The sequence below is a fragment of the Nyctereutes procyonoides genome, unplaced genomic scaffold (genome assembly GCF_905146905.1).
Source record: "Nyctereutes procyonoides isolate TBG_1078 unplaced genomic scaffold, NYPRO_anot_genome, whole genome shotgun sequence".
In the NCBI taxonomy this organism is placed as follows: domain Eukaryota; kingdom Metazoa; phylum Chordata; class Mammalia; order Carnivora; family Canidae; genus Nyctereutes; species Nyctereutes procyonoides.
The window spans coordinates 16386927-16410483 of NW_026575159.1; the positions used below are offsets into that span (position 1 = coordinate 16386927).

Sequence of the window (23557 nt, forward strand, 5' to 3'; positions counted from 1 at the left end):
AAAAAATAAAAAGCAACTGGGATTATTCAATAATGGTAGATACCATGTATTAGGCATCACCATGCCCCCATCCACCATGGCTGCAAGCTCTTTATATGGGTTGGTTCATTTCACTCTCATGATCACCATTAGTGACACTGGTCACTACCACCATGTGTCCATTTCACAGATGAGGACAAAGAAACAGAAGGGTAACTGGCCCAAGAGGCAGTATAGCTAGTAAGTGGAGGAGTCAGGATGCCATTCCCAGAGATCTGGGATCAAGAGCTCCTGTTCTTAACCACTAGGCTTCATTATGTCTCTGCTCTGGCCCTCAGGGAAATGTGAAGACTTCCAGGTCATTTAGGAGCAATATTTAGGTTATTACCCCTCACAACTCCCAGGAATTGAAATATATTGTCTACCAAACAGGATTTATTACGTAACGATCACTTCTTTGTTTTCTTGAAGTCAGGTGTGGCTGTCAATCCTTGCTTATCAGCATGCAATGCCAACCCTCCCCCACCAACACACACACACACACACACACACAAAATGCAGTCTCATCAAGGATGGATTAGGATTTCCAATGGGCTTTTTTACAACCTGCAGGTTGACTCTCAAAGTACCCACATCACCGTCCATGGGCTCTAGACAAAGGATTACTGCCTGGATACACCACTCAGACCCTGTCCAGCTCTCCCTGGCATATTGCCATTTAAAACCCAAATGAGTGGTATGGGCATGATTACCTGCATAAGAAACAGAGATTAAACATACCACCATCAACAATAGTACTTATAACTGCCATTCAGTGCTATGTACCTTCAATTTAACCCTCTTAACCTGGAGATTGAAAATAACTTGGTGAGTATTCTTAGGCCTATCTTTCACAAAGAATACAGAGGAAAAGAGAGTTGTTCTTGCCATTCGAACCTCAGAGAGATGTCTGAGACAGTATTCACACTCAGAACTGCCTAACTCTGAACGCTGCTCCTAACCATGAGGCCATAGCAACTCTTCTAAGGAATTAAGGAATATCCCAGAAGCATCTCAGTTCAGTAGAGATTTATTGATCACATACTATGTGCTTCTAAGCCTTAGAGATCCAATATGACAGAAATGGTCTCTAATAAAATTTAGAGTTCAATTAATACAACTATGGTGTTTATTCATTCAACAAACATTTGTTGAGAATCTATATGTCAAATAATGCCAAGTGTTTGAAGGTGCAGCTGTGAACAAAAAAAAAAAAAAAAGGCAATGATGGTGTCCTCATAATGTCAGGACATTTCAAAACAATGTAATTGGGGATTTTCAGCAGGCAGTAGGTTAATTGAAAGGTGAAACTAGAGTCCTACACTTGGCTCTTGTTAGGATATGCCTTCCCAGTCTGCCTGGTAGCCATCCAGCTGTTGGTGGAAAGTCTGGCTGCTGTGGGGGGCAGTCACTCACCGTGGCACTTATCAGAGTCACATCCCAGGAGCAGGTCAGAGAAGGGCTGGCTGCTTTATACCCAATGGTGCTGAATCCCTGTAGTTCTCCAGTTATCATAAGGGGTGTCAGGAAGTTCTCCTCACAAGTACTCCAAAGGAGATGAGTTTTGATCCACTTTCTTTTAAAGAGTATTCTTTCATTAAAGAGTAACTTTGTCCATATGGTGAGCATAGAATAAGGTATCCAGTAGTTGAATCACTATGTTGTATGCCTGGAATTAATGTAACATTGTGTGTCAATTATATTTCAATTAAAAAAACACCACCACCACCACTCCCTCACAGGGAAGGGGCAACAAAAGATTCCAACCACAATGGAATCAAACTAGAAATTAATTACAGTGAAACAACGGAAAAATCTCCAAATACTTGAAAAATAAAAAAAAATTAAACATAGAACTTCAACAAAATTAAATTTTTTGCTCTGTGAGAGACCATGTCAAATGTATGAAAAACCAAGCTACAGAGTCAAAGAAAATATTTGCAAATCATATATCCCACAAAGGAGTGCTATTCATAATATATAAAGATTTCTCCAAACTCAATTGTATAATAACAAACAATCTAATTAGAAGATGGGCAAGAGACACAATGAGACATTTCACCAAAGAGGAGATACAGATGGCAAATAAGCACATCAAAAGATGTTCAATATCATTAGCCATTAGGGAAATGCAAATTATAGCCACAATGAGATACCACTACACACCTATCAGAAATGCTAAAATAAAAAAATGTCTACAATCCCAAATGCTGACGAAGATGCAGAGAAACTGGATTACTCAGACATTGCTGGTGGAATTATAAAATGGTACAGCCACTTGGGGAAACTGTTTGGCAGTTTCTAACAAAACAAAAAGTGCATTGATCATATGGCCTGCAGTTGCACTCCTGGGCATTTATCCCAGATGAATGAAGTCTTTAGGTTTACAGCAAAACCTGTCTACAAAGGTTTATAGCATCTTTATTCAGAATAGCCAGAAATTAGAAAAGACCCAGATGTCCTTCTAACATGTAAATGGTTAAAAAAAAAAACTGTAACACATTCATATCAAAGAATATTACTCAAGAATAAAAACAAATTGGGACACCTGGGTGGTTCAGTGGTTGAGCATCTGCCTTTGGCTCAGGTCGCAATCCTGGGGTCCTAGGATCAAGTTCTGCATTAGTCTCCCCGCAGGGAAGTCTGCTTCTCCCTCTACCTACATCTCTGCCTCTCTCTCTGTGTCTCTTGTAAATAAATAAATAAAATCTTTAAAAAAAGAATAAAAACAAATCATTGATACATGCACCAACCTGTTGGAATCTCCAGATAATTATTCCAAGCAGAAAAACCCCAGTCCTAAAGTTACGTACTGTATGCTTCCATTTATGTAAGATCCTGAAATGACAGAATTTTAGGAATGGTGAGCAGATTGGTGGTGGCCAAGGAAGAAAAGTGGGTATCTATACAAAAGGACAACATGAGGGATCCTCTGCTTGTGAATCTATAATTATCTCAAAATTTAAAAATCTTAAAGAAATAACTACAGCATAAAAAAATAAACTTTAAATTTCATAGAACAACAAAAAAAGTTTTTTAAAGACTGCAGGAAAACAACTAGTGAAATCCAAATAAGGCCTGTACCAGTATTGTACCAATATCAACTTTTTCATTTTGAAAAATATACTAGGGCCATTGGGGGAAGCTGGGTGAAGAGTACATGAGATCTTCCTAATACTAGCTTTGTAACTTCTTGGGAACCTCAAATGACTTCAAAATACAAAGGTGTAATTTTTTAAAAACCACTTAATGTTCTAATTTTTCTTATCTTCAATCAATTCTTAAAGGACCGCAGACCAGCACAGGTTCTGGTATCTGTATGTCCATGTGACCACTACATAGATACACCCACTACCCTGGAAAGAACACAGTCTATGAGGATCAGTTTTGGGGGGGGGGGGTTGTTTGTATTTTGGGGTTTTTTTTTTTTTTTTTTTTTTTGCACATTAGTTCTAAATCAGAAATCTCAACTCAGGCATAAAAGACTCACAAGTTTCTTTCATTTCTATAATGCAATTTCATCTGTATTTTGAGTTGCTGTTCAGCCAATGTGGTGGAAATAATCTCAGGCAATTTGGCTCCTGGGAGATGGCCCAAGTTTTGGGAGATTTACATGACTTCTGATATCAATGTGGGATTTGGGGGGTGGGGGCAGGGGTAGGGGAGAAACACCTTCTTATCTTCAGTATCTTCAGTCCACAGGGCCATCTTCTGGGGATCCATCAACCATCATCTCTGAGTTCTTGGTCCACATAGGTCACAACCCCTGGACTCCACCTGTAAGGCTTCTTGTACCCATCAACACCATCTCTACCACTTGTGTTTGCCTCCTATGGCTGCTGTAACAGATGACCACAAATGTAGTGGCTTAAAACAACACAAAGGTGCTAAGTTACAGGTGTGGAGGTCGGGAGTCTGGAAAGGGGGTGATGGGGCTAAAATCAAGCTATGGCAGGGCTACATTCCTTTGTGGAGGCTCCAGAGGAGAATCCATTTTCTTGTTTCTTCCTCCTTCTACAGGCTGCCTGCATTCCCTGGTTTGTGGCTCAGACTCTGACCTTTAGCTTCTATCATCCCATCTCCTCTGACTCCAACCCCTTAACTCCCTTTTATAAAGACCCTCGCAATGCTGTCAGGCCCACTCCAAAGTATCCGCACAGAGAATAGGTCATGTGAGCACACAGTGAGGTGACAGCTGCCCATGAGCCAAGGGAAGAGACCTCAGAATGAAATCCACATCTAGGGCACTTTAGTCTTGGGCTCCTAGTCTCCAGAACTAGGACAAATGAACATCTGTTGTTGAAGGCCCTCACCCCCCAGTCTGTGGTGTTCAGTCATGACAGCTAACAGACTAAGGGAGCCTGTTGGTCATGTGAGCTGTCTATCCAGAACCCAGAATGAGGCTGACATACCCACAAAGATGAAGGCAGTGTAGTGAGGGGTGCCCCCACCCATGCTGAAACTAGAACTAAGGAGACTCGGGCCCTCAGGAGCCATGCCCCTGAGAGGAAGTGTGGAGCTGGGCCACACATGTCCAGAGACTCAGAAGCAGAAGCAGAAGGCAGGGAAGGTTTTACTGAAAACCCCTCCTTGTGGAAACTAGGAGTAAAGAGAGGCCTTCCCTCCACTGTCATATGTGACCATCAAAAGTGCATGTTCCCATCCATTTATTCATTCAACATTTACTCAGCATCTGTTATCTTTCTTCTATTGCTGTGTAAGAAATTACCACAAACTGAAGAGCGTAAAACAACACAAATTCATTATCACACAACTTACAGGTCAGAAGTCTGGACATCGCACCGTTGGCTTTTCTGCTCAGGGTACTCACTAGGTGAAAACAAAGTGTGGGCCAGAACTGCCGTTCTGGTCTGGGGCCTCAGGGTGTTCTTCCAAGCCCTGTGGTAATTGACAGAATTCATTTCCTTGTGGTTGTAGGACTGAGGTCTCTGTTGTCTTGTTATGGGTCAGCCAGGGGCTGCTCTCAGCTCCTACAGGTGGCTCTCAGGTCCTTGCCACACGGAACCCTCCATCTCAGCAACAGAGAACCTCTCTTGTATAGAATCCCTCTCCTGCTTTGAATGTCTCTGACTTCTTCTTCAACCAGCCAGAAAAGCCTGTCTGCTTCTAAAGGGCTCATATGATTAGATCAGGCCTATCCAGATAATCTTCATAATCTCCAGATTTTAAGGTCAACTGAGTTGAGACTTTAATTACATTTGCAATATCCTTTCACAGCAGGTACCTAGCTTAGTGTTTGAACACCCACAGGGGCTGTGGATCCTGGGGCCATCTCAGAGTTCTACTTACCACAAACCCCGTTTTAGGCAAGACAGGAGGACAGAGATGCCTGGGAAAACACCCATCCATGGGGGACTTACAGTCAAGTGGACACAGCAAATACAAAGAAGGGACTAGATTTCAAGGCAAAAGGAAAAGGCAACAACATTCTGTAGGACTTCGGAAGAGGCTGGTATCACTCCCTCAGGAAGAGTAGAAGGTTTCCCAAAGAAGTCTGAGTCTTAAAGCATAGGAAGGGAGAAGGCATTCCAGGTGGAATTTACATTTACAAAGGTGGAAAAGACCATAACAAATTTGGGGAGTGACAAGCAACCCAGTGATGCTGAGTCTTCAGAGGGCAAGGTTAGAAGAGGTGGAAGACTGGGCTGGTTGAGACCAGTTTGTGCCAGATGTCCCATGCCATCCTAGAGAAAAGGGAAGCAACCAAAAGGTTGGAAGCAGGGAAAGAATATAGCAAGATCTGTGTTTTTGGTGACAGCTGGGATAATGAAGGCAGAAACTGGAGCCAGGAAAATGAGTTAGTTGGTGTCTACAGCATTTCGAGTTCCTCCAACTAGCCCTATGTTTTCAGAGGGAACGATATTATAACTGATTGATCCATAAGAGGCAGACAGGTGTCAGCAGCACGAGACATGTGCCGCTGGTAGCATGTGTGGGATACGAGATGGTTTTAAATGATGCATGGACACAGCAGTAAATAGCTCTGACTCAGAGAGAAAGTTACTCCTTTCCGATGCTCTTTCCATCCTTTTAATTAGCTCAAGGAAAAGTTTTCAGTTTGGAGGTAGTCTGTCTTTGACACCTTTCTAACACTGTTCTCCCAGGTTCCACCTTCTGCAAATAACAGTATCTAGCTAGATTAATAACACGATTTCTTTCTGTAGATTATTTTTGCTGTTCCTTGCATTTGCTCCAATCAGTACTGGATTTTTTCAATTGTGATAAAAAGCTTTATTATTATTATTATTATTATTATTATTATTATCATATAAGTACATTTATATTTTCAAATGTGAATCAATACAACTTAAAAATGTTAAGTAATCCTGCAGATGGTACTTATGCTGTTGGGGCAAATACTGTAAATGTGGTTTATACATGAGTCAATTTGGGACACACAGGTGGAACGGAAAGCAGGGAGGATTTGCAGTCAAACTTGAGTACAAGTCCCACTTCTAACTTGTTAGCTGGACGGCCCATGAATAATTCACAAGCCTCTTTGTGCCTCAGTTTCCTCCTACAAATTAAAGGGATGATATACTTATTCAGAAGCTGGTGACGATTAAATGAAACAAAATGAGAGAAGCTTCTAGGTGTCTCATACATAGTAGGTACCTGGAATTCACAGCGTGTATCTCTGAAGAAGGATACCTTGGTTTTTGGCAGCACCAAACAGGGACTTAATTCCAGCATCCACAGAGCTTGGTAAAAATTACCAAAGAGCGATCATCTGCTTAGTATTTGGGATTTATGGGCAGTGGTGATTCTCAGGCTGAATCTAGCTGTTTGGTGAGAAACAACTTATATTAGGAAAAGCATTCAACTCAAGGTGGCCAGCCCAGGCGTCATGGACCGGGCCCTCAGTGCCTTATCCTGGCCTTCTCTAAGATCTCAGGATGTTACATCCTGCAGAGATCAGTTGGATGTGGGTCTGGAATATTCAGATATATGTGCAAATGAAGTTGTAGAAAATACTTCCAATTTTAGTTATCTACTGCTGTGTAATAAACCACCCCCAAACTTGGTAGTGCTTAACAATTACCATTCTATTATCATCTCTCACAATTCTGTGGGTTGACTGGATTACACTGGGTAGTTCTGCTCTATGTGACGTCAACTAGGGCTGCCATCACTTGGAGGGGCAATTAGCCTACAGCATTCAAAGTGGCTCGCTCATATGGCTGTAGCCTGACTGGATGTTAGTGCATGGTGAATGATCACTAAATTTGAATTGCCATTATTATTTGCAGTCAGTAGTGCTATGGGGTTTTAGTACAAATATTTCCAATCACCCCATTTCCAGACACATTACACTTCCATGGCTCCATGTGAGTAACTATGTGACTAGTTCTGACCAATGAGTACTAAGTAAAAGTGATATATTACCATCTGGCTGAACATTTCATTGTCTGTACGAGATCTTTTTTCTCTTGCTCAATAATTGGCAGAGTCTGATGAATGTGTTGACTGCTTTGTTAGCCTGAGTTCCTGAGTGACTGTGATGGTCAGAGCCTCCTTGCTGACCCCTTATGGACATGTAGCAAAAGCAAGAAATAAAGTAGTCTTAAGTTACTGAGATCGGGGAGTTATTTGTTACTGCAACATATTTTAGCCCATTCATACCAGTGCAATGCCATTTTTGTTGTTGTTCAATCTTGCAATGAACAATATTATTATGGTCTCATTAAAGGTGGTACATAATAAAAGCATTCAAATTCTTACGGACAAGAAAAAATAGCCATCATATAAGGACCAACTTCACTACTGAGGGTTCACGATACACAGGGCCATTTAAAATATGTTTGTACTTCCCACTGGGTTCCTTTCATTACTCATAAATATCCGCACAACAAAGAGGCCATTTCTTTCTATCCCTTTACCAAGCTTTACTCATGCTCTTGGAATTTATCACTACCTGATATATTTCATATTTACTTATTGATATATTTTATTCTTACTTATTATCTAGTTCTAAAATAAGCTGTGTATCCCAGGCCCTAAAACGGTGTATGAAACAAAGTAGACAATTTTTTTAATTTAATGCAGGTATACATATACATATATATAATAAAATGTTCACTGCGCTTTCTTCTGGGTGGTAAACTGAACACTATCTATCCATTTATCTAATGTATTTATTTTTGCTTATCCATCCTCTCAACAAATATGTTTTATTTATGGGAATTTTCATTTTCAATGATTAATATGTATTATTTTCATATGAGAAATGATAATAATAGGTAACATTTACTGAGCGCTCACCGTGGGTCAAGCACTAAAGCTCAATACTTTACATGAATTATCTCAACCTCCCTGGGAGATAGGTCTAATCATTATCCCCATTTAGTATTCATAGATAAGGATACTAACATTTAGAGAAGTTAAATGAGCACAGGGGCTGGAATCCAAACCCCAGATCTCTGTGCAATGGCCAAATAACTAACCAGACAATGTATACCTCAGGATGCATACATAAGCTCATTATAAAGAATAAATAGGCACATTCACACATGTTGTCTCATTGGAGGCTCACAAAAATCTTAGGAAGGTAAGCCAGCAGGCATTATTATCCCCACTTCAAAGACCAAGCCTTGGGCCCATATGACTGCATCTTGCCATCTGCCTCGTACCACATCTTTGCAACAGGTGCTTCCTCTCCCCTCCTCATAAGCCTTTTCCCCCACAATACTTGGCTATGCACATCTTTCCTTTGCATACCGAATGAAGACACAGCTCTGTTTCTCCACGGCAGCTTGAGGCTTTGCTGCTTATAAGCAAATCTGCATGGGGGTTAATATAAGCCAGAAGTTAAGAGACTTTGGGTTCTGGTCTTGGCACGGCCACCAACTGAGAGCCTCAGTTTTCCCACCTGTAAAATGAGCCTGTTGGAGAAACAGATTCAAAGGACCAGTGCAGAGCTAACGCTGTTCATGCTGGGAATCCAAAAGAGGACTGACCGGTGACGCTCTTCCTCACCAGATCAAAGCCCACGCACCAGAGAAATAGAAGCCTGGAGCACAGGAAATGAAGCTCTTAGCAAAGATCATTCTAGGTAAACAGAAAATGTACGCAGTCTTGAACAGCATTGGTGCCCTATTACTGGATGAACCCTGACAAGAATGTACTTCATTCATTCACTCAATCAGCAATCACTTATTGGGCACCTATGTATAATACACCAGGCAGGTTTAAGCACATGAATACAGCAGGAAAGGAAACAAACTACACACTTACAGGAACCTTACATTATAGTGGAAAGACAACAAATAAATGAATAAGCACATTGCACAGTATACGGTAACAAAGACCTTGCCAGGTGATAATTCTCTTCCGGGACATTGCAAAAGAGAGGGGCAAAGTCTGATAGGGCCCCTTTCAGATATGGCTTTGGGCCTCTTCTGGTATAATAACAAATGATGAAAAAGGGCACAGAAATAGCACTGGCCTTGCAGTTATGAGACCTGGAGTTAAATCATGGTTCTGGATGTAGACTGAGAACTTGGAAACTACTACACACTGTATACAGTAGCTACAACCTGCACAAGCTTCAGGAACCCGCTCTGTACAATGGGGGTAGTAGTACCCACCCTGCTTACCTTACAGGAATGAGGCAAGGATCAAACTAGACAACAAAATCAAATAACAAGCTCTGGGGTTTCCCCACTCTGTAAACTTTCTGTTCTGAACAGATGTGAAGTCCAGCTCCTGCTATAGACTCCTATAGACTCGAACACATCAGGTCCCAGCGTCCAAACTACCAAAGGCATGGGATTCCAGCTCAAAGCAGGAGACATTTTGTATCAAACCATGAGGTGAGGGGTCATAGACGTGGAAGGAAACAGCGTCTGTCTAGCAAGCTTCCTTTTGTCCTTCTACTTGCAGGTATTCGGCAAAGCGATCTGAATGTTCCAAAAGGTCACACTCTGCCTTGCTTTCTTATATGTTTTGTCAGTAGGGGCTGTTCTAGGCTACAGTTGGTAAATTGATATTTAATAGCTTTCATTTCTCTTATCAGTCTTATAATGGAAAAATTAAATAAATGTAACATGTGGAAGGATATATACTGAAATTACAAACAGTACCTGGTTGGACTGCTGATAATCATTTTCTTTTTCTTGTTTGCTTCTCTGTATTTTGTGCTTTCTTTTCTCATTCATATAAAAAATATTTATCTAGGGATCAGACAGCTGGAAGGGGCCATCCTGCAATTCACATCTTAATTCCAAATCTTTCTGCTCTGCCACCTTTCCTTTGGGTTTATAAACCAGTGTGGATTTGTTGTCATTCGATTAGGGACTCCTCAGGGATAATGCTGTGTTTTTTATTCCTTCTCCTCCTGCAATTGCTAAATTTGCAAGACTTCCTAGACAGGCCTGGTTCTCATCCAGTTATGAACAGAAGCTGCTTTCTCCTTGCTAGGCATCTATAAAACACCATGATAGACTCTGGTCCTTCTTTGGTTTCAAAGCCTCTAGACAAAGATTTGAATCCAGGTTCTACTAATTACTGGCTGGGTGAGTTTAGAGAAGCTTCTTAACCTCTCTGAACTGCAGTTTTGTCATTTATAAGATGAGGGAGACAATACTCACAGAGTAGGTATTTGTAAGGATTTGGCAAGATAATGCATATGAGGGATGCTTGGGTGGCTCAGCGGTTGAGTGTCTGCTTTAGGCTCAGGGTGAGATCCCAGAGTCCCAGGATCAAGTCCTGCATCTGGCTCCCTGTGAGGAGTCTGCTTTTCCCTCTATGTCTCTCTCTCTCTCTCTCTCTCTCTCTCTCTCTCTCTCTCTGTCTGTCTCTCATGAATAAATAAATAAAATCTTAAAAAAAAAAAAAGAACTCTGGCTCAGGCCTCTGATGAACCCAGCTTAAATCCTTGTTCCCTGCATGCCTCAGGCAAGTGATGACATTTCTCTGAGCCTCAATTTCCTCACCTGTAAAACAGGAATAATAGTATGACTTACCTTAACAGTGATTCTCAAAATTGGATCCAAGGACCCTGGAGGTCCCCAAGACCTTTTTGGGGCTCCTCAAACTCAATTTCATAATAGGGCATATTACTTGCCCTTTTCTCTCTCACACCCTCACAAGTATATTGTCGTTTATAGAGGCTGTAGGACCTGTAACATCTCACAAGAGACCCCTCCCGGGACCTGGACCTGGTTTTATGCGCCGTTAAAACAAAACAAAACAAGAAAACAAAAACAAAATCATCTTCATAATAGGGCACATTACTTGCCCTTTTCTCTTTCACACCCTCACAAGTATGTTGTCGTTTATAGAGGCTGTAGGACCTGTAATGGTGTCACTGTTCTGATGGCTAATGGAAAGTGTGCCTGCAAATTTCTGTGTTTTAATTTTTTCAATTTCATTTCTAATTTGGCAAATATCAATAGGCATGTAACTCACATAAACGAAAGCTTTTTGGGGTCCTCAGTAATTATAAGAGTTTAAAGGGGCCTGAAACAAAACATTTTGAGAATCACTGCCAGGCCAGGTAACATTGCTGTAAAGGTTATATGGCAACTGGCATATGCCTACAAAGCACTTAATAAACATTATTCTTATAATTATTGATTCCAAAGCTCCTGAATCATATTAGGGTCTATCTACTCCACCTATACGTAAAGCAAACAAATCATACCACTTAATGCAAGGTCACCCTGGTTTTATTCACTGCTGTTTATGTAGTGAAAGTTTAGTCCGTGCTAAACTTTGAACAATTCACAGGCACTGCAACACATCAGAAACCTCCATGGTGTCCATGACATAGAAGACATGGGAACCCAAAGGACAGTGAGAGGACTACCCTGCTAGGCTCAACCCTGACCCTTCCCACCCTGTTAACCTCTCACCCAGCTGGACACAAATGGGAACAAGGTGGAGGCACGAGGAACCTCACTTACAGAAAATCCTAAGTGATTGGCCATCAAGAGGAGGCGCAGCCTCAAAATGGGAATAGTTTCCTTAAGGTTTTGGTAATTTCCATGGAAACAAACTGAGAACTATACTTACTTTTAAGGGGGATGACCTAGAAGAGTGAAGGGCAAGTGAGAGCAAGACCTGAAAGAGCAGAGAATAAGCAATATAAAGTTATTAGAGTTGGTGGGGGATAACCCGCCCCCCCTTTTTTTCTTTTACTCTTCTGGCACACCCTTGAGGGAAGAGATCTAAAACAGTCTTCCAAGATTCTCATGTTGACAGCAAATACATTGGGATCTTAGAAGTCATCAAATGGGGATCCCTGGGTGGCGCAGCGGTTTGGCGCCTGCCTTTGGCCCAGGGTGCGATCCTGGAGACCTGGGATCGAATCCCACGTCGGGCTCCCGGTGCATGGAGCCTGCTTCTCCCTCTGCCTATGCCTCTTGCCTATGTCTCTGCCCCCCCCCTCTCTCTCTCATAAATAAATAAAAATTAAAAATAAAACATTAAAAAAAAAGAAGTCATCAAATGAGTCTGAGAAAGATGCGAGGCGATCTGGGTCACGGCCATCAAGGAAGTTGTTAATGAATCCGTTAAGAGCTGCATCATCAGTTCGTCTCTGGGGTCCGTGAACACCTCACAAGAGACCTGGACCTGGTTTTATGCGCTGTTATTAAAAAAAAAAAACAAAAACACAAAAACAAAACAAAAACGAACCGACAGACCCTACATGAGCAATAAGCGAACAAACAGGTGCAGACCAGTAAGAAAATTTTGCATATGAGCTATTTTTATTGTCAAAACTTCTGGAGACCCAACGGGGCTACGTTAGAGAAACCGGAGCCCCTGGGGGAGCCCCTCGGAAAGCCTCCCGCCCGGTGTCCTCTCCCCAGCCTAAGACACGAAAGTGTCAGAAGGTCAGCCGATGCGTGGGCCACGCGGCCACCGCCACGGCAGCCGTCCCCACCCCAGGGCCCCCGCCCGCCTCCGGCCACTCCGCCGCGCACCGCCACCTGTTGCTGCCCCGGCGCCCGGAGCCGAGTCGCAAACCGCCGCTAGAGTTCGTTCTAATTCCCCGGAGCAGAGGCTGGCCGGGAAGCCCCGACGCTCCGCGCCTGCTAATCCTCGGGGCGGGCGGGGACTCCGCAGAGCCTCCCAGCCCCCGGCTCCCTTTGTGTCCTCGCCGCGCTCAGACTGTCAGGAGGGACCCCGGCCCCATCCCTTGGCCCCGGCCCCGCTCGCGCGCGCTCGCGCCCAACTCCCGCCGGGAAAGGCAAAGGCTGCCGCAGCGAGCGGCCCCTGCAGGGGCAACGGGTCCGTCCGGGCAGGAATGCGAGGCGCAGACAGGTTGCCCCGTGAGATCCCGAAGCGTCCCCCGGATCCCGAATTCCTCAGGGCTCCTTAGCGCAGCGCTGGGGCAGGGACGCCGCGCCCAGAGCGCAAGTTCGCGGCATCGCGGCACCGAGGCCGCGGGCGAAGGGCGGCGAGATCCGGGCCCGCCTTTACTCCAAGACGCCCGCGGGGAGCCGTGCTGGGGCCGGGGCTGGGGCTGGGCCTGGGGGGGTGGGGGTGGGGGGGCGCTTAGAGACCTGTCCCCTCCGGGAACGCCAAGGTCCCAGCTCCGCAAGCGACCCGCCCTGCTTCCGAGGGACTTCCTCCCCGGGCGAGCGCCGCAGGGGCGTGCATCTCTGCGAGTCTGAGAATCCCAGCGAACGCCGGCCCGACAGGAGTTTAAGTCCGCTCCCGAGGCGTCTGTTTGTTTATTGGCTCTTAAGGGGAAAAAAGTTTGAGGATCTTTAACCAACCCTCAGACCTGGCGCAAGCGCAAACCTCCGAATCTCCCCAGCAAAAGTCCTCTCGTTTCAAGTCGTTATATAAGTGGGGGGGCCCCCCTCGGTCACCCTCCCTACCCGAAACCCTCTTATTACTATTCCAGGAGCAAAACGTATCTCGCTTTAAATTTTTTTTTTAGATTTTTTAAAAATTTTTATTTTATTTCGTTTTTTTAATTGTTATCTCCCGGAGCCCAAAGACGGGAGAAAGCGCAGGCGGCGCCCTGGGCGCGCGGGGCGGCCCCACCCGCGCGCGGCCCCCGGCGCCGGGAGAGGGACGCGGGGTCTGGGGTGCCAGCCGGCTCGGGGCCAGCAGCCGCGCCCCGCGGTCCCTCTGTCTGCCACTCCACGTGGTCAGGATCAACAGTTTGTTGAGCTCATCAGTGACACCTTGAACTTTTCATAAAGAAAATGGGTATTGCACCGGGAGGGTTTGGCCGCGGCCGCCGGGCCGGGTCATGCTTAATATTCAATGATCTCGCTCGCGCCTCCCCCTCCTCCCCTCGCAGAAATTCCACCGAGTCCGTTACTGGGCTCAGACTTTTAAGTTAATTTACTGCCCCCCCCCCAACCACCACCACCAACCTCGGCTAGTAACCAGCGCCTTCGGGGCCAGCCTCCCCCCCACCCCCCACCCCCAGCTCCCGCCTGAAAATGACATTTCGCCGGCGTCTCCGGAGGGGGCTGAATTTCACTTTGTAACTTTCTGCGGAACCCGAGCCCGGGTGGCAGCTCGGGTGGTGGTATCGTATGCAAATACGCATGCTGACGTTACAGATCATGTGGGTTTTGGCGTAGATTCCCCACTGATCGAGACATTTTTTTTCCCCTTTTTTTTTCCCTTCTTTTTTTTTTTTTTTTCCCTTTTTAAAATTTTTTGGCCACTGTTCCCCGTCTCCGGGGGCTTCTCCTGTCCGTCTGTCTGGCAGGCCGGCCGTGCCCCTCTTTCCCACGGAGCCCGGCGCCCGGTGGGGAGTGGGGAGTGGGTGGGGGGAGCCAGCAGAGTTCCATTTTGGAACGCCCGTGCCGCGTCTCCGCGCTCCCAGCCCGGGTCCCCGCGTCCCCAGCCCCGGCGCAGGTAAGAAACTTCGCCTCGGCGCCCGGCACCCCCCGCCCGGCGCCGCCAGCCCCGAGCCCCGCACGCCGGGCGCCGGCCACTCCAGCGCAACTTTCCCACCGCCGCCGCCGCCGCCGCCGCGGCTCCCGAAAATGTGTTGTTAATGGGACTTGGCCGGGGTTTGTGATTGGAAAGGGGTGGGGGTGGCGCGGGGGGAGGAGGTGCGGAGGGGTGGGGGGGAGGGTGCGAGCCCTTTTTGCAGGGTGGGAGGAAATAAGAGGATCCGGAGGTGGTGGTGGGGGGGTGGGGGTAGCGTGGGGGGGGCGGGGGGAGATTTTTTTTTTTTTTCAAGAGTTTTGATGACAAGTTTGGATAAACGGGAGCCGGAGCGAGGAGGAGGAGGAGGAGGAGGAAAAACATGTCTACGTTTCCCTATGTCGACATAAGCCACAAAAAAATATGGCGTCCGCTTTCGACAGGGCGTTACGTAGACCCGACTCTGTTTTTATTTATTTATTTATTTCGTGGCCGTCTGCCTCCCTCCGGGGCCCGGGCGCGGCGCTTTGTGCAAACGGGGCAGGTCCCGCGGGGACTCCGGCGGGACGAGGCCGGGCCCGGCGGGTTTGGCAGGCAGGGGGCTGCGTGTGCGAGCCGCCCGCCCGCCCTCCCCCGCGCTCCCCTCTTCTCCCCTCTCCCGGTGACGATTCGCCGTCCTGTGGTGGCAGGAAGCATGACGCCGTGGGTTGAGGCTGCCTCTGCTCTCGGCGCCGCCGGTGGCTGCGGGCGGCCGCGCGAGCTACCTGCCGGGGGCAGGGCGGGAGCGGCCGGCTCAGGTGGCGGGGCGCCCGCGAGTGGGGGAGGGGAGGGAGCGGAGGGCAGGGGAGGGGACGGGAGGGGAGGGCCGGGGGGGGGGGTGGCCCCGCGGTCCGCCGCCGCCGCCGCCGGCCGGCCCACGCCCGCCTCTGCCCGCCGATGCGCCCACGCTCGCCCCCGGAGCGGCAGCTGGCGCTGGCGTCCGCCCCACGAGAGAGCGGTTCATCTTTGTTGGTGTCGCGGCGTCTTTGTGGCCTCCCCGGGACTTGGTGTCCTCGCCCCTGCAAACTTGCCCTCTCCCCCAGCCCTCCCTCTGCAGGAGGCTGCGGAGACGGAGAGGAGCGGAAAGTTGGGAGCCAGTGAGCATCCCAGGACGGTCCCCTCGGCCCCGGAGCCGTGCGGAGCGCTCTCTCTCTCTCTCTCTCTCTCTCTCTCTCTCTCTCTCTCTCTCCTCTCTCTCGGTGCTCGTGAAGGCTGGGGAGAAAACTTGGGGAAGCCAAGTTGTGATTTGCTCCGGCTTCCACCTGATTGATCGGCTTCAAAGCCAGTGGGGTCTCTGCCTTGCAGTTTGGGGGCTGCCTTTTGTTTGTCCGGGCGGTGGGGAGCAGAAGTGGGGGGACGCTGACTTTCCCTGGACCCATCCCCTGGGAGAGAGGCATTGGCCTGCGGACCCCTGGGGTCCTCTGAGTCTTGCCAGGCCCTAGAGTTCTTCCTCTACCTGATGCATCTTGGGTCAAGTCAGCAGCAGGCCCCGTTGGGCAGGATTTGGAGGGGCAGGAATCCCTCCCCTTAATCCCTTGGGTAGCTCAGACCTCCCACACTTACCCTGTTAACCCCCCCCCCACACACACACATACACACACACACACTCCTTTATGTAGAGCAGAAATTAATGCCTGTTGAAGTGAAGGGGTGAGCTTCTGAGAGCTCTTCAAGATTTCAGTCAAAAGGTGATTTTCTATTTATGAGGGCCCTGAGTTTAAGCAGTTCAGTCCCAGGGCAGCAATGTCAAGACGCATTTGGATGAAAACCAAGTGGAATAAATATCTTGTAAAATGGCATGTTTAAAAGTAAAAATAGATTAATGGAGCCCTCAAGTGCTTGAATGGAACTAACATAAAGGTTTTGATTCAACTTTAAAGGGAAAATTATATAAAGCTGTATATACACACTTCTTCTTTTGGGGGGGGGGGAGGAGGAGGAGCACTCGACAACATGGAAATGCACCTGACAGTAACTGGACCGGTGATCTGTGGGAATCTTGTTGGTGTTGAAAAGCCATGCTTTGATTGTTCTTGTGTGCACATGTGCCTTCTGGCTAGGTTTGATGTCAGTGAGGTTCCACCTGAAGTTAACAGCTTCTTAAGGGGAAATTCAGAAGCCAAGGATTCAGGGTAAATGTGATACATGAACCAATCCCCATTGAGAGGAAAAGATCAAAATGACAGGGTTTGTTGGTACTCGAGAAAGGTATTCTCCTGATGTAAATGCGGTGCGTCTTGAGCTGCAGAAAGGGAACCCCTCTCAACTGTCTCCTCTACACCAGGGCCGTGTGATTGAGTGGGATGCCACGCGTTTGACAAAAAGGATAAGGACAATGTTTGATAATGGTTGCTAACATTTACTGTTTTAGTACGCCAGCACGATGCTTTATATTCTACGGGCTTTATCAGTTAATTCCCACCAAAAGCCTGTGAGATAAGTACTGTGATTATCCGCAGTTTACAGTTGAAGAAACTGGAGGCTCAGAAGGGTGAAGAAATTTGTCCCAAGCTGCAGAGTAAAAAAAAATGAAGTCAGTGTGCCAAGCCAGGCCTTATTTCAATACCCTCCATATGGCAGCTCCGGGGTATAGGGAGTCCTCATACGAAAAAGTAAAGGGATGAAAAAGTGCAGGTATGAAAAAGAAGGAACAGTGACCACTGCCCGGGGGTTCGAATTCCAGAACTTTCCTGGGCTTCACTCCTTTACTCGTTTATTTAGCAGCTATGTGTTGATTTATTTGTTCATTCAGCCGCTATAATAATCATCCTAATAAGAGTACAGTCATTAAACATGTTTATATGCCAAGACCCCTTGTAAGTGCTTATGATTATTTTGTCTTCCTGACAACCCTGTGGGGTAAGTACTGTCACCCTGTCCCTTTTATAGATGAGGAAGCAGAGGCACAGAGAGGTTAGTAAACGGAGCGCCAGACCCCGAAATGCGCACACTTTGCGCCCCAGTGCACTGCTCTAGACATTATCGAAATACTGGTGGCGTAAAGCTCCCCCAACCTCAATGCAAAACACTGCTCCAGGCCCTAGGAGAGGCTGGCAGGATCCGGACCCCCTACCCCCTAGGAATCTGAGCTGCAGGACAGGCCAAATCAAGCAGGATTAACTAAGTGCTGTAATTGAGAAAAGTAACTGCTGTGGGAGCGTCATTACTGTGCTCCGAGGGAATCGTGGAGGATTTCCTAAAGGGGGTAGCATCTCAACTGACCCATGGAATGAGAAGGAACAATGTCTGGAGGTGTGTCGGATATGATTGCATTCAGCTGGTAGCAGCAGAAATCCTAACTACTGGCCACTTAACGGGAGGGGGGCTTACTTGTTTGGGACAAGGAGAAAGGAGAGTGGGGGTGATGCCTCCGCTGTTCTGGGGACCCAGGCTCTGCCTCTCCACTATGCCATCCTCCTTAGGTATAGGCCTTTGGCCCCAGGTCTGTGTTCTTGAGGGGAGAAGGTGGTTGCTGTGACTCCAGGCTTCACATCTCCATCCCAGGGAAGAGAAAGCAGGATGAGTGAGTCTTAGAACATTTACCTGGTATGGCTTCACTGTTTCATCTGGGAAGAGCTGCCTCTCCGGGACTTGTGTCCCTAGGTCATCGACCAGAGCCGTGCCACCCGGCCACCCAGGGAGGGACAATCATGCATTTGGGGGGTAGGCACATTGCTGCCATGAGCAAATTGGGGTGAACGGTGGAATGGTTGTTGAGTTGGTGCATAAAGAATGGCCTAAGAGGAGAAGAGGAAGACAGGTGTTCCTGGTGAAGGCAAAACTGTGTCCTGGGAGCTGTGCATATTCTGAGGAGGTGAAGAAGGGGATGCAGGGAAGGTTGTGGGAAGAGATGATGCCAGACTTGGGGATGGATGTGGAGGAGGTTGGCTTTTAATCCATAGGTACTGGGGAGCTATGGCTGGTTTCTAAGAAGGGACAGTAGTGTGTCTTGTGCCGACTAATCAGCTTGGTTCTTACTTCAAATGAGTTCTGGAAAGTTTTGGACAGGGGCCCAGTTTTACCTTAGGGCGGAAAGAAGAGAGTACAATAAGAAAGGGAGGGAGATGGGGAGATTTCTTTTAGGTCCTGCCAATAGGAATCCAAAGTTAACCTGATGTTAGTCAACTATTACTAGCTCTCCCTTGTCGTATCTCAGCAGAACTGAAAACTGTGGAGGTAGGTACCATTATTCCCCCGAGCACCCACTTGGCCTCTCTCCTGACCATCGGATACCTGGGTCCTACCTGCATCAGCAGAATAACTTTGGCCATGACCCTTCACTTTTGCTTTATTTTTTTAAGGATTTATTAGAGAGAGAGAGAGAGCTTCAGCGTGTAAGCTGAGGTGGGGGTGAGGAGAGGGGGGAGAGAATCCCAAGCAGACCCCCTACTGAGCACAGAGTCCAAAGCAGGGTTCGATCCCCTGATCCTGAGATCAGACCTGAGCTGAACTCGAGAGTCAGACCCCTAACGGATAGAGCCACCCAGGCCCCCTGCTTCACTTTTGCTTTAAATCAAGGGGATGACATCAGAGGCCCTTCTGTCAGGTTTTCCCCACTCTGGATCCTCCAGCAAGGACTGACATCCCTGATTCTCTGCTCAGTTTATTAGCTTTATGACTTTGAGCTGTTACTTATCTCTTGAGACCTCAATTTCCTCATCCCGAAAATGGAGATTGTTCTAATAGCTGGGTGTTAGAACCCCCACCAGTATTAGGGGTTATTGTGCAGCTTGAGAAGAAATTTATGAAAGAAAGGGCTTAGCACAGCACCTAACACTGTGTTCAGGACACACCTCCTATTGTCACCATCATCACCACCAGCATCATCATGGTCATGCCCCATGACCTCTGGCATGTGACCTTATTGTATCCTTGAGGTGCGAAGTGATTAACATACATGGATCTTTATCATTGATTCCAAGACCAGACTGTCCCCATCTCATTGTGTCCTCCTCCCTCCCCTGCCATGTGCATACGCACTGGTTGGTGGCAGGTCTGAGCAACCACTGAAATGGAAAGCCTTCCCGGAATATCGCAGTGAGACCCTGGTGCAGTATTCAGGTACTGTAATGTGCTGTGTCATGGTCAAATCCAGACAGCGCAGTTCTAAAAGGATGCTTGGCTACTCACATGCTCCTGTGGTAGCAATCAAGTAGACTTTGCTTTTAGTATTGACAAGGTAGTTTCATTTTTTAACTGAAAAAGAAAAATCCCCCCTGATTCCCCTCCCCCACCATTCTGGAAGGCCCCCACCCTACATGGAACAGGTTGTGATTTTAAGAGCATCCACCCACAATCTATTTCCTGTTCCTATGCTTATAGTCATGAGTTTTTGAGAGGGCTTGGTTGGCAATGGTGTGAGTGTACCTGTGCGAGTGTAGACCCCTGAGGAGAAAGATGATCCTGACAACAGTATGTTGTCTTTAAAAATTTAAAGTGGAATATAAAAAGGCCCCCAAACACTGGTTCTGGCTGACACCTGTCCCTCCCCTCCCCCCCATGAACAATTTACCATTTAAAAGCCACAGTTGCCACACATTCTTCCTCCTTGCCCCCCCCCCAGCCCACTAGTACTAGAAACACTTAGTGGAGATTAAATCTTATTACACAGTGTTTCACTGCAATAGTAGTTACCACAGAGAATCTGCAGTGAATGAAGTGCCTGTACGATTGATCCACGGGGGGATCGATGTTAAGGAGTATGATCTGGGCATTCACTCTGGTATAAGAGATTTGTGGTATGTTTTGGGGGCACACAGGCTTGGTCTGGGACAGAAAAGTGAGAACCATATGATGGGTTCACTTCCGGGTTTAAAGCCATGCTGGGTTTACCCTACAGGGGAAAACCAGCAAAATCCTGGGAACCATTTGCTGTCAACTTTTTCTGTGTGGGGAGTAGATTCATGTCTCCCCAGGGCCTCAGAGAGTAGCCAAGTCAAGTTAGCTCCTCCTTTGGGAGGGAACTGTCCCTGTTGGGGGCCCAGGACAGACTCTGGGAGAGAGAAGCCCACTGTTGAGAAGGGAATAGGGAAGGCATGAACAAGACTTCCTGGGCTATAGGTTCTCGGTGGCCTGGTTGGGTGGCTGCAACTGCAGCTTTGGACTCCAGAACACCTGCAGAAGACCGAGAAAGGGCCAGAAGTCTAAAGCGAGGAAGCAGCATGCACTCATACATTCATGGGCTGTGCAAACACGATGCTGTACATCAGCGCTGCAGAAAGACTCAAGAAAAACTCTCCTTGGTGGGGCTGACATTCATCCCCGCCCCCCCAGCTGTCTTGCCCCTCACCCCCTGCCTCGTCTACCCTGACTGGTGAGATGGCACTAAGCTCCCTGTGCACCCAGACAACACCGCAAACACATGGTGTTGCCACCCGAGGAACAGCAACACTCCCCCAAACTGAATGCCTGCTATGTACCGGGCACTCTGCTAAACACTTCCCTTTCACTGTGTCGCTCAGTGTGACCATGAGGGGTGCTGCCAGAGAAGGAGGGTAGCCCCATTGCAAAGACAGGAAACCAAAGCTCCGAAAGGTTAGGTGCTTGCTGGAGGCCACAGAGAGGAGGGAGCCAAGTCAGGATTAGAACTCAGATCAGTCTGGTCCCAAGGCTGATGTTCGTCCTTGTCCCCAGGTCTTTCTGAAGTCTTCTGGAGGTGCCCTGCCCCAGGATGGAAGTATGGTGAGAAGGGGCAGTTTTAGAACCGTGTTTCTGGGCAGTCTGATTGCTTTTTTGCTAGAGGGGTGTAAGGGTGTGGGTGTGCATGCGTGCATGAGAATGTGTGTGTGTGTAAGTTTAGTCAAAACAGAAGAGCTTTCCAAAATCCATGCTTCTAATCCCTAGTCCTCCAACTACCCTCCACCACCACCCGCCCCAAGAGAGACAACTCTAAAGCCTCCATCAGTGTCTAAGAGAACATTCTTCAGAGGGCACTGCACCCTTTCCACCCTCTCCTTGGCTGTAGGGAGAAGGAGTCACGTGGGGGCTGCACTCCTGGGGACCAAGGAGAATCTGGGTGCTACTTTCGGGATGCTGAATGACCTTGCCAGCCAATGGGGGAAGGAGATGGAGGGAGCGGGCGTTGGGAGGGTGGAGATGGCTGTGTTGCTGTTTTTATACAATAAAAGAGGATCATTGTAATTGGGAGCCCTTGAATCATAACACGTCTGCCTATGGCTCTCTCCAGCTGCAGAGCCATTTAGTTAAATAGCGCACAGAAAACTCCTTTCAGCTGATAATACTTTCCCGCTGTTCTTAAAATACAAGACTGAGCCGAATTGCTGTAACGACAAAGCCATCTCAGGCTCCCCCAGCCCCCGGGTGTACCCAGAGCCCCCACGGAATCTCCCGAGCCTGCGGAGGAGGACATTTAGAAATTATTTTCATTTGTGCTGCACCCTTGCCTTTTTGGAAACAGCTCCTTTAAGATATTTGCACACAGTCTGGTCGGAGCTGGATGTCATAGCCAAGTTATTGGGGGGGGGGGGGTTTGGCCCGGAAGGGGCAGAGAGAGGCCAGAATGCCAGTGCTGGTAGGGATAAGGGGTGTGTCTTTGCTTTTTTGTGGAGGGCACTGGGAAATGGGGAGATATGCACTGCCCCCCTGGCCAAGAAATTTAGGGGAAGGGACGGGGGTGGCTCCAGGCAGCAGCGGAGAGAAGCACAGACTCTCAGGGAACCTCCCCTAGCAGAGCTGCTGAGGGTTGGCCGTCCTGTAGAAAGGCCTGTTACCCTCTTCTGGGGAACTTTGTGTCACAGGATTAATTGCGAGCACAGGGAACGGCTGCCAGAGCCACACAGCTTAGGAGAGCTGAAGAGTTCACATTTTCTCCAAGAGCAAGGGCTCTTGGACACACAGAGCCACAGGGTAGAGACCATTTGGATCACGCTGTGGGCTAATGGTAGGCATCCCAAAGACGGAGGGCTGTACTCGGCACTGTGAAATCGAACAGGGCCTGACTTCAGCACTTTCGGAAATGGGATTTATGAGTCTTCTGGTGCAAAGTCTAATGCCCTCTGGGATCTCTGGAGGAGGAGGTCGGGGAGCAGGGGATGAGTCTCATAGCAGCATGTGCAATAGCAGGATCAAGGGATGTTCTAGCTGGAAGGAACCTCAGGGAGCACCTAGCCCAATGTAGGGAAACTGAGGCCCAGAGAGGTAAGCGAATTTGCCCAAGATTACATGATCACATGGCAATATATCACTCTTCCTCGTCTATACAGTCTAGCTTGCAGCTCTTACTTCCTTGGGCCTTCCCTAACCACTTCTTTGCCCATTTCTTTCTCTCCGTCCAATCAGCACACACTTAGCACCTGCCAGAGGAGGAAAGTGGCGTCCCTGTCCCTGCACACTGGATATCCTCCGTCATTGGCACTTAGCAACCACAGTGGTCATCATGCTGACACTGTAGGCAGCACAGTGCTGAGCACTGTTTGTGGGTTAGTTCATGAAAGTCCCAGAGATAGAAGAAGTCTTAACTCTTTAACAGGTGCAGAAGAGTGGAGCGGGAAGCCCCTTGCCCAGGGTTTCTGGGAGCCAGGCAGCCTTCCCCGGCACCTGGTGTTCTCCATGCTGGGCCACAGGCAGCCTCTCCCGCCCTGCGTGCACCTGTGGCCCCCCTGGCCCTGATGAC

The 23557-nt window shown here is 47.7% G+C and overlaps 1 protein-coding gene across 1 annotated transcript in view; it reads left to right on the plus strand.

Annotated features, from left to right (window-relative positions):
• Positions 1 to 14471: 14471 nt before the first annotated feature.
• Positions 14472 to 23557, plus strand: part of ZHX2 (zinc fingers and homeoboxes 2) — a 161750-nt gene continuing 152664 nt past the window's right edge. The window contains exon 1 of the mRNA XM_055314139.1: positions 14472 to 14871. The gene's annotated coding sequence lies outside the window, so the exon portion shown is untranslated. The remainder of the gene's footprint in view (positions 14872 to 23557) is intronic.